Genomic DNA, 10,690 nt, shown 5'->3' on the forward strand with positions numbered 1-10,690 from the left:
AAGAAAAGTGTATGAATGTAAAGGTTTAAAAAACATTTCTTTTGCAAGTCACAGTGAATTTTTAAGCTATCCAAACTCATCTAATTGAAGACAAAATATTGCCCAAGCAACACACATATCCAGGAAGCCCTGAAGGTAGAAATCCACTTCCCTAGAAACATATTTATTTCACTCTTACAGCAACAGAAGGAGTGAAAGTAGAAACAAGCTTCAAGGCTCAGATTTTTAAGTTACAGCTATTGCATCAGAAAGAGGACTATACTTAGAAACTGAAAATATGGGTTTGGGTCTTGGCTCTGCAATTTACCAGCTGTAATTTTTTTTTTTAGTTGTAGACACAGGGTCTCTCTGTGTTGACCAAGCTGATCTCAAACTCCTGGCCTCAAGCCATCCTCCCACCTCAGCCTCCCAAAGTGCCGGGATTGAAGGTACAAGCCCATCATGCCCTGCCTTCAGCTCTATTACTTTGGAAAGATCATTTAGCCGGTCTAAATCCCAATATTTTGGTCTTAAAATGCTAACAACTATATGGTTGTTATGAGCACAATGGCTGGTACATACTGTATTCTCAATAAATATTTGTTAAATGAGTAAATGATGTTTGTGAAATTACTCTGCAAGCTGTGCAGATAATCATACACTCATGCACTTAACACCACTTGACCCAATAACATATATTACTGATTTATTTTGTATATATTCTACCTTCCCCAACTAAATGCAAGCTCCATTAGGGAAGGATTTTTTTGTCTTTCCTGTTTCAGGTTGTATCTCCAGAAACTAGAACCGCTCCTTGCACATACGAGGCACTTAACGAATATTTGTTAAATAACTTTTTGTGTAAGTGCTTGTCACATGCTAAGCCCTTAATCAATGATATCCAGTATTGTTATTCACCTGTAAAGCATCGTACGAATGTTAAGTATTCCAGGCCAGACGCAGTGCCTCACGCCTATAATCCCAGCACTTTGGAAGGCCGGGTCGGGCGAATCACCTGAGGTCAGGAGTTCAAGACCAGCCTGGCCAACATGGCAAAACTCCGCCTCTACTAAAAATACAAAAATTAGCTGGGCATGATGGTGCACACCTGTAGTCCCAGCTACTCAGGAGGCTGAGGCAGGAGAATTGCTTGTACCTGGGAGACAGGGGTTGCAGTGAGCTGAGGTCACACCACCGCACTCCAGCCTGGGTGACAGAGCGAGACTCCGTCTCAAAAAAAAAAAAAAATTATGTATTCCCAAACATCCTGAATCATCCTCTTCTACCCTACTTTGTTTTAGCTTTAATATCATGCTAATCCTTCCTCACTAACTATATCACCAAGAACAATTTCTGAGAGCCTCCTAAAGTCAACCCATACATATTTATCTCTTAAGATCCTTTCCCATAAATCTGTCCTTCATGCCATTAATCATTTCTGTTTGTGAATTGTTTTCACCTTCTAGAATTTAAAACAAGGGCCTTACGGCAGAGATATGGAAATGGCAGTGAGAAGGATTATGTTTCAGGCTCTCCTCATATAATCTTGATAAGACATCTACAGCAGAAAGAGCTTTTGGGCTCTGAGAAACAAATGCTCTAGCACAGTAAATGCAATCTTCTCTTAACAGGAATTCTGTCCCAGTCTTTCTAGAATCTGTTTGAACTGCACAGGTACACATGTTGGGATGAGAAAGCTAGAGAAGAATTTAAATAGACCAACTTATATTTCATCAAGGAAGCTGATTCCCCTTTTCCCTGAGTGTAAGCTCCTATAGGGTAGGGATCTTTCTCCACCTGGTTCATAGCTGCATTCCAGCAGCTAGCACAGAGCCTGTAACACACTGTCCTTCAATAAACAGTTGTGAAAAGAAATATTTGCGGAATGAACTTACTCTCTGATTAGATTTCAGAATACAAAGCTGCTCCTGGACAGTGGAAAGACACGTCTATGAGAAGGCCTGGAATCCAAGAGACAGTCATAATCTTAACAGAGTAGAATGGAGATGTAGCAAATGGGTGCACGGAAAGGGGAACGTTGGTTTGTTACTAAAGAGAAGAAAATATATCTGATAGGTTAATCATTCCTTAGAAAGAGCTGCCTGATGATGGTAGAGCCACGTCTTTTGGGAGGCTGTATCTCCTAACCCAAGGCAAACACACATTCAAACGTAAGTCAGCCAAGAAGAAGAATGTTGGTTTCTATGTTTTGAAAAGCAGCTCCTAAAAATGTCAACCTCTCTTAACATAATTTGTTCTTTGTCACTTAGAATAACTACAACCGAGAGGGGGAAAAAAGAAGGCTAAAATCAGATTTCCTTAGTTGGTGCCTCAAAGCAGCTTCAATTTGATCTATTTTGGAAGGATTCATCAAAAAACAAATTTTTGTTTCCCTCTCAGACAAGTACCGTTGTCTCAATGCACCTTTCATGTGCATTCTAACTTTGACAGATCATTGAATGGGAGTTGGGAAACTCCACTTACCAAAGAGACAAGGTACTTTTTAAAACACCTCGTAGTTACCTAAAAAGCTTCTCTCATCTCAAAAGTTGTGACTTCCTCCGTTTCTCTCACTGTTGACACCTCAAGGTGGTAAAGTTAGTTTTGCTCTGTGCAGCACTCTTAAAAAACAATGTACCTTTCAGACTCCTGAGTGTAAAAAGAACATAAAGTTGCATTTCCTTTCAAAAGCATTACAACAGGCTCCTAATAAAGACTCCATAGAGATTTCCTATAAAGCAAGGAGCTGTGAAAAGGCCTAGCATTTACTGCCATGTGACAGTGATGCAAATTAAAATGAAGCTCTAGGCTGGGCACGGTGGCTCACACCTGTAATCCCACCACTTTGGGAGGCTGAGGTGGGCAGATCACCTGAGGTTGGGAGTTCGAGACCAGCCTGGCCAATATGGTGAAACCCCGTCTCTACTAAAAATACAAAAAATTAGCTGGGCGTGGTGGCGGGCACCTGTAATCCCAGCTACTTGGGAGACTGAGGTGGGAGAATCGCTTGAACCTGTGAGGCGGAGGTTGCAGTGAGCTGAGATCGCCCCAACTGCACTCCAGCCTGGGTGCAACAGAGGGAGACTCAAAAAAAAAAAAAAAAAGTTCTACATGATACACCTTGTTAATGTGCTGCAATTCTTTATCAACACTATGGAAATTGAAATGTTTCCTTTATCCTTAACTTTCTTGAAATGACGACCCAAATTCCCTTAATACATAAGCAGGAATGGGCAGGATTTCTACAGAAAAAAAAAGAGTTCGGCTTTGGAGTGCATGAGATATAGTAAATACCAGATACATTTTTGCTTTATCTAGACGTTGCCCTTGGCCCCCTGCTCTGCATTGCCGTTCACCTGCCTTGCAGCTAACAGAATCCTCTACTTTTCTGAGAGGCAGTCTACCCAGACTAGGCTGCAGGATGTTGAGGCACTAGATGCTTATGATCTAGGCTTCTCCCAACTAAATGAAACCCTCATTTAAAATTTAACATCTTCCCATGCATAGTTTGTACTTCACATAGCATTTTCACAGGCATTATTTTATTGAATCATCACCATAACATTGTGAAGTTTAACTTATTAACTCCTTATTCTACATGAGAAACAGGAGTAGAGAAATTATGACTTGATCGTACAGAAAAACAATGGCCAAATTGAGACTTTTTGAAAAAACGATTTCTGTTTACAGTGTCAAAGCTCCTTTCACTATACCCCAGTTGTCTCTGAGAAAATCTTTATGTAAACCCACAGGTCAGAATATCGGGCAGATGAACTGGCTAAATCCAAATATAGAAATATAGAAATAACCTGTTATATCGAATTCTTGCTCTTTTGTTTTTCCACATCATTTTTCATGTCATCACTTACCCCTGTTCCCAGTCATTGCAAAGTCATGAGTAAAAGTGGAGTAGAAGAGTAGAAGATTAACTTTGGAATTATTTTAGTGTTTTTGTGTTTTATATTAAACACCATTTAAGTAAGGCTAATTTTTTTTAACTTCTTGAACGAATTCTCTCCATCCCTTTTTATTTAAATGTAAATTGCAAAATGAAATCACTAATTCGATTGATTTTTCATCAGATACCTGTGGGCCATGAAATCAAGTATTCCTTATTCTGTGAGAGTGGTCCATCAAAAGAATAAAGTAAAACAAAATTAAATTAAATAATATTGGGTTTCATACCAATTATTCCCTTTCAAATTACAATTCTTGCAATTAAATCACACCAAAATGTGAATGAACTAATTGCAGGTCTAAGTTAACAATGCACAAGGTTTATAACCTGCAGAGAGTCCTTGTCACAGACAATGACAGCTACCACTGTCAATTTTTTTTGTTTTTTATGTTATTTTTTTTCTGTAGCCATGACTGTCATCAAAACACAAGGATATTTCAGTAATTGCTGACTTTTTTTCCTCAAAGATGATGTACAATTAGCTCAGATAGAATAATTAACTTCGGATAGACTATTTAATGGTTAAAAGTTTCTAGGAGAGCACTTTTAACTTATAACACAATTTTGGAGGAAAACTTCTATGCTTTCTGGTGTGAGATTTTTTTGGCTCAGTTTTTCAAGACCCACGTCTGCGTTTTGTTGCATGTTGGAAAGCTTCCTGTCCTTTGGAGAGTAGGGCTTTGATTTGGAATGTGTAGCTGGCTTCAGAGAGCCACGACCTGCCCCAGCTGTTGGAGAAGCTGAAAATAAAGGGAATCAACAAGCAGCCAATCATCCAAGCCAGCAACCTGCTCGCCGTGGATACCAGCCTCCCCACAACTATTTACGTAGCCTCTATCCTCCTAATGCTCCTTCACAAGATGGCAGAGACCGAAGCAGGTGAAGCCCCAACTGAGAACCCTGCTCCCACCACTGAGCAGAGCAGCGCTGAGTTACACCAGGCACCTTCGCCATCAGCAAGGCAACCTAAAGAATTAATGACCACTCAAAAATAACATAAAGCAAAAAGCAGACCTCAATCTTACCAGCATCAAAGAGACATCTGAGCAAGAAAGTGGAAGACTAACCAAGATTTGGACATTAGAATGTTTACTATTATTCTTTAAGAAAATAACAACTGCAAAAGGAAAATGACAGCAAATTTTTCCAGTAAGCTGAGACACTGGGAATGCCTGCACAGCAAAAGACAAGACAGCAACCTCTCCAGTTTTCAGCAAACTTAGGGTTGTTTTTCCCCGTTTTTTACTGTTTTGGTTATATAAATTGAAAGAAGCAATATGTGAATTCAAAGAAGAAATATTAATACCACCTCAGGAGAACCCCAACCAAAAAAAATCTGAAATACATAGCAAAGGCTTTTTATTTTATTTTATTTTTGTGTGTTCATTTTGTATGCTGGTGCTAAACTTCCAAGTGTTCTGATTTAAAAAGAAATTTTATACCCTTCTTATTTATCTCTGGGATGTGGGGAAAATAACATTTGTACTTTCTTATGAGACTTTCTTTGAAAATGTGCAGTAAGGCCGCGCGCGGTGGCTCAAGCCTGTAATCCCAGCACTGCGGGAAGCGGAGGCTGGTGGATCACCTGAGGTCAGGAGTTTGAGAACAGCCTGGCCAACATGGTGAAACCCGAAACCCCGTCTCTACTACAAAGTTACCTGGACATGGTGGTGCACGTCTGTAATCCCAGCTACTCTGGAGGCTGAGGCAGGAGAATCGCTTGAACATGGGAGGCAGAGGTTGCAGTGAGCCGAGATTGCGCCACTGCACTCCAGCCTGGACAACAGAGTGAGACTCCGTCTCAAAAAAAGAAAGAAAGAAAGAAAATGTGCAGTAAGAAATTCCTCAGAAATAAAATATTTACCCTTCAAAGGAAAAAGAAAAGCATTTTACATATATGTACATATATTAAGCTATTTGTACCTGAAAGCAGTCATGTAAGGTAGTGCTAAAGTATGCTCCTGGGTGACAGGCAAAATGGATTCCCCATGGCTAAGGTGCTCAGATTTAAAACAGAACCAGGTGGTCATAGCTGGGTGAGGGAGCTGTCACACACTCTGTGTTATCAGAAAGATGTTATAAAATGTCACAGGATCTCCCTTTCTGAAATCAAGCCAAACAAGTTCCAGTTGTCAGTGCCAAAATAAACTGTGACTAGAAAAACCACCACCACCCCAGCCCCACTTCCAGCCAATTGAAAAGAAACGTCTGACAGAGACTTCTGGTTTTAGACTTGGAAACCAACCAATCAAGGCTCACCAGCCCCAGCCAATCAGGGCTCAGCTGTAACAACCAATCAGAACTAAGAAAGTGTCAATCTTTCATTTGCATAAACAGACCTGATTAGGAACCTGGACAGGAACTGATTGGATTGTTTTTTTGGTTTCTGGTTTTCATGGGTTTTTTTAGATGGAGTCTTGCCCTGTTGTTGGCCAGGCTGGAGTGCAATGGTTTGATCTCAGCTCAATGCAACCTCTGCCTCCTGGCTTCAAGCAATTCTCCTGTCTCAGCCTCCCGAGTAGCTGGGATTACAGGCAAGTGCCACCACACTTGACTAATTTTTTTTTAAATCTTTAATAGAGTTGGGGCTTCACCATGTTGGCCAGGCTGGTCTCAAACTCCTGACCTGGTGATCCGCCCACCTCAGCCTCCCAAAGTGCTGGGATTACAGGCATGAGCCGCTGCGCCCAGCTGTGTTTTTTGTTTTTTTAAGAGATGTGTCTTGCTCTGTTGCCCAGGCTGGAGTGCTGTGGCACAATCATAGCTCACTCTAGCCTCGAACTCCTTTGCTCAAGTAATCATCCTTCCTCGGCTATTTGGGAGGCTGAGACATGAGAATTGCTTGAACCCAGGAGGCAGAGGTTTCAGTGAGCTGCGATCGCACCACTGCACTCCAGCCTGGGTGACAGAGCGAGACTCTGTCTCAAAAAGAAGAAGAAGAAGAAAGAAGAAAGAAGAAGAGGAAGAGGAAGAAGAGGATGAAGGAAGAAGGAAGAAGAAGGCAAAGAGATTTTAGGTTACTCAACTTACTATATAGGGAAATCAAACCCAAGCACTGAGGCTCAAAAGTCCTGGTACTTAATGTCTTTTGTGCCTACTCCAGCATGGAAAGAGAAAAACCCCTGGGGGTTTCACGCCCAAGAAATGCTGAGAGCACCACAGAGGCCTGGGTTCTGAACAGACTGTGCCAGAGTTTTGGGTGCAGAATCCTGGGGACTGGAGGCAGTGGTTAACAGCAGTGTTAACCAATAGATGGGGAAGATTCAAGGGCATAAGAAAAGCCAGTGTCAAGGCACGTTGCATTAACTTCAATAGGTGCAAGAACGGCCGAGGCGAATACACAGGATGGGGCAGGACAAGACAGTTCACCAGGACGGGATGCTCACTCTGCTGCAACTGAATACCATGCTGCAAAGGTGCGGTGGGAGGAGGCCCTTGAGAATGGTAAGGAGGAACCACTAAGACAAGACATCATTTCAAGTAGAAGAAACTCCTATACCCTTAATCAGTAAAATCAAGTGTTTCCTTCCTTAAGGAAGCTGGAGACCTAGATCATTAGTTCATGTGGTAAAAAATAAATTTGCAGGCTCATGTCTGCCCAAGGTTTTCCACTCTCTGTTCTCTCTTTCTGGAATGTTCTACCCAGGTCTTTATAGTCTTTCCCTGGCTTCATTTGGATGTCTGTTCAGATGCCACTGCTCAGAGAGATCCCCACTGCTTCCGTGCCCTTTCTCTGCTATAATATACCAATCATTCCCTGTAATCACTTTGTTCATTAATCTATCCCTCAACTAGAATGTATGCTCTGTGAGGATAAGGACTTGTCTCCTTTACTGCTTTATCCTCAATGCCTAAAACTGTGGTCAATGCACAGTAGATGCTTAGTAAATATCTGAATAATGTATTCATGTCAACCACACTGCATTCACATTTAGCATGATAATGCTAGAAGGGAACGTAGAATTCAATCTGGTGGCTCCAAAATGATTTTTTTTTCTTTTAATCGGCAGTAAGTATCCTTTAAAGACTGTGGTAAAATCAGAAAAAGTCCTAACGGGTCTGCTTGTGCCCTGGAAGTGAGGGATGGGGCACTTTCTAGGAAAAGTTTTAGAAAACTGTTTAGAGACCACTTATCTAGACCAATTGCTTCATTTTTCAATTGAGGATATTGAAGCCCAGAGAGGTTAGATAATTTGCTGAAAGTCACTAAGTCCAAAGTTAGTTAGTTTTCATGAGCTTCAGTCTAAATGAACACTATATTTGCAAGTTACTTCTTTTGCACCAGGCAGAGTAAAGATTCTGGTTCCAGAAGTAAGACCATCGTTGAGATTTCATGTGATGTAAACTACCCTGCCTGCAGACTCCAAGGGTCATGAAATTTCTTGAATATTACAAATCCAGGCTCCAGGTGAAGAATGCCGTTTCTTAGTTTTCTGATCTAACAACTAAAATTTGGCAAACCAGCTAATGGTATGATGTGTGTTTCCTCTACCTTCTGAAGGGAATCAAAATATTTTTCCCCAAAATATATTTCTTTGACATATTTTGGAATGACAACCAGAGAGCCAGCAAAATGAGGTAACACCCTCGAAACCTGTCTTTTGCTGGGAAAATTGTAACCGCCCAATGGGTTCACCTTGCCCGCTGCCTAGACAGAGCTGATTTATCAAGACAGGGGAATTGCCATGGAGAAAGAGTAATTCACGCAGAGCCAGCTGTGTAGAAGACCAGAGTCCTATTATTACTCAAATCTGTCTCCCCAAGCATTCAGGGATCAAAGTTTTTAAAGATAATTTGGTGGGTTGGAGCTTGGGAAGTGGGGAGTACTGATCGGTCAGGTTGAAGATGGAATCATGGGGGTCACGGTGAGATTTTCTGTCTTCTGTTCCTGGGTGGGATGGCAGAACTGACTGAGCCAGATTACCAGTGTGTATGGTATCAGCTGATCCATCCAGGGCAGGGTCTGCAAAATATCTCAAGCACTGATCTTAGGTTTTACAATACTGATGTTATCCCCAGGAACAATTTGGGGCGGTTCAGACTCTTAGAGCCAGAGGTTGCATGACCCCTAAACTGTAATTTCTAATCTTGTAGCTAATTTATTAGTCCTGCAAAGTCAGACTGGTCCCCAGGCAAGAAGGGGGTCTTTTCTGGAAAGGGCTGTTATCAATTTTGTTTCAGAGTCAAATCATGAACTGAATTCCTTTCCAAAGTTACTTCGGCCTACGCGCAGGAATGAACAAGGACAGCTTAAAGGTTAGAAGCAAGATGGAGTGGGTTAGGTTTGATTTCTTTCACTGTCATAATTTCCTCAGCTATAATTTTGCAAAGGCAGTCAAATGTTGCATCTATAGATAATCCGCATTGATGCAGCCAGGCCTTCCCTTGTCCACGTCCAGCAAAGATTAACTGAGAGTCCGACATCTCAAAAGGCCTAAGGAAACAGTTACTACTTTGTCTGTCTGAGGGCTGCTACCCATGAGGTGTCATTTACATAACAAGACCACCTTTGCTAGCCAAGTCTCTTCTCTTCCTCCCATAACCTGTCTTGCCACTAAAACCTGACTTACACCATATGCTGTTTTTGGCCATGCACAAATCCCTCATTCTCTCTGTAACCTCAAGATGGTATAGAAGTTTCTGTGACCCACTAGGGGGTTGGGTCTTCATTCTGAAGTCTCCCCATCTACAGCATACACATTAATAAATTAGCATGCCTTTCTCCAATTAGCCTGCCTTTTGTGAGTTGGTTTCTTTTTTTCAGCAAACCTATCCTTTTGCTCCTAGAGTTTGGCTTAGTTGGTAGGGTCAAAGTTCCATTCTTCTGGAAGCTACAGATAAGAGAATCTGGGACCTGATCCATGGGCAAAAGGTTAAGAATTTCTTACAGCCAGGCTCCCAGGATCTCTCTCTGTACAATCCAGTCAAGTGGATGGCAAAAATCACTGTTTCCTCTGCAAAATTCTGATTAATGGGAGAAGAAGACTTATGTGACTAGTCTTGGTGCAGTGACTCTAGTGTACTATTTGGTACTTTGTGATACGAATATTCATATTGTTTGATCTCTTTCCTCCCAGAAATAGTCCTTTCCTTTGACTTTGGCTGTCATAAAGAGGGGCACTGGTTGAGGCTCCCTCTGTTTTTGTTCCATGTCCCTGAGAGTTTGACTTGTGACCAAATGGAAGCACTCTCTCTTGGTCTCTGCCATCCAGGGCACATGATTTTCAGATCACATTAGGTGGTCAGCCTGAAAATGACCTGGAACCCAAGATTTTCATTCCGAAGGTATGATGCTTTTGGGATAGTTTGTCTTGAGATGTTCCAACCCTACAGGACTTATGTCATTTCCATTCTTGTTGCCTGGTTAGTGCCAGAAAAGTCCAATTCCAGGAAGGCATACGGGGTGTCTCAGATTAGCAGGTCTGTGACTGGTGTCCCCTTATAAATTTGTTGGTTACTGGAGGCAAACACCATCCTTAAACATCTGTCACAACAAATGCCTTTCGCTGTCTTAGCCTAATCCTGGTGTCAGAGGCAACTCCATCTTGAATAGGGGCTAGGTAAAGGAAAGCTAAGACATGCTGGGCTGCATTCCCAGATGGCTAGGCATTCTAAGTCACAGGATGAGGTAGGAGGTCGGCACAAAATACACAAGGTCATAAAGACTTTGTGGATAAAACAGGTTGCAGTAAAGAAGCCAGCCCACCAAAACCAAGATGGCAACAAGAGTGTCCTCTGGCTGTCCTCACTGGT

Source organism: Pan paniscus, chromosome 10, assembly GCF_029289425.2.
Source record: "Pan paniscus chromosome 10, NHGRI_mPanPan1-v2.0_pri, whole genome shotgun sequence".
NCBI lineage: Eukaryota > Metazoa > Chordata > Mammalia > Primates > Hominidae > Pan > Pan paniscus.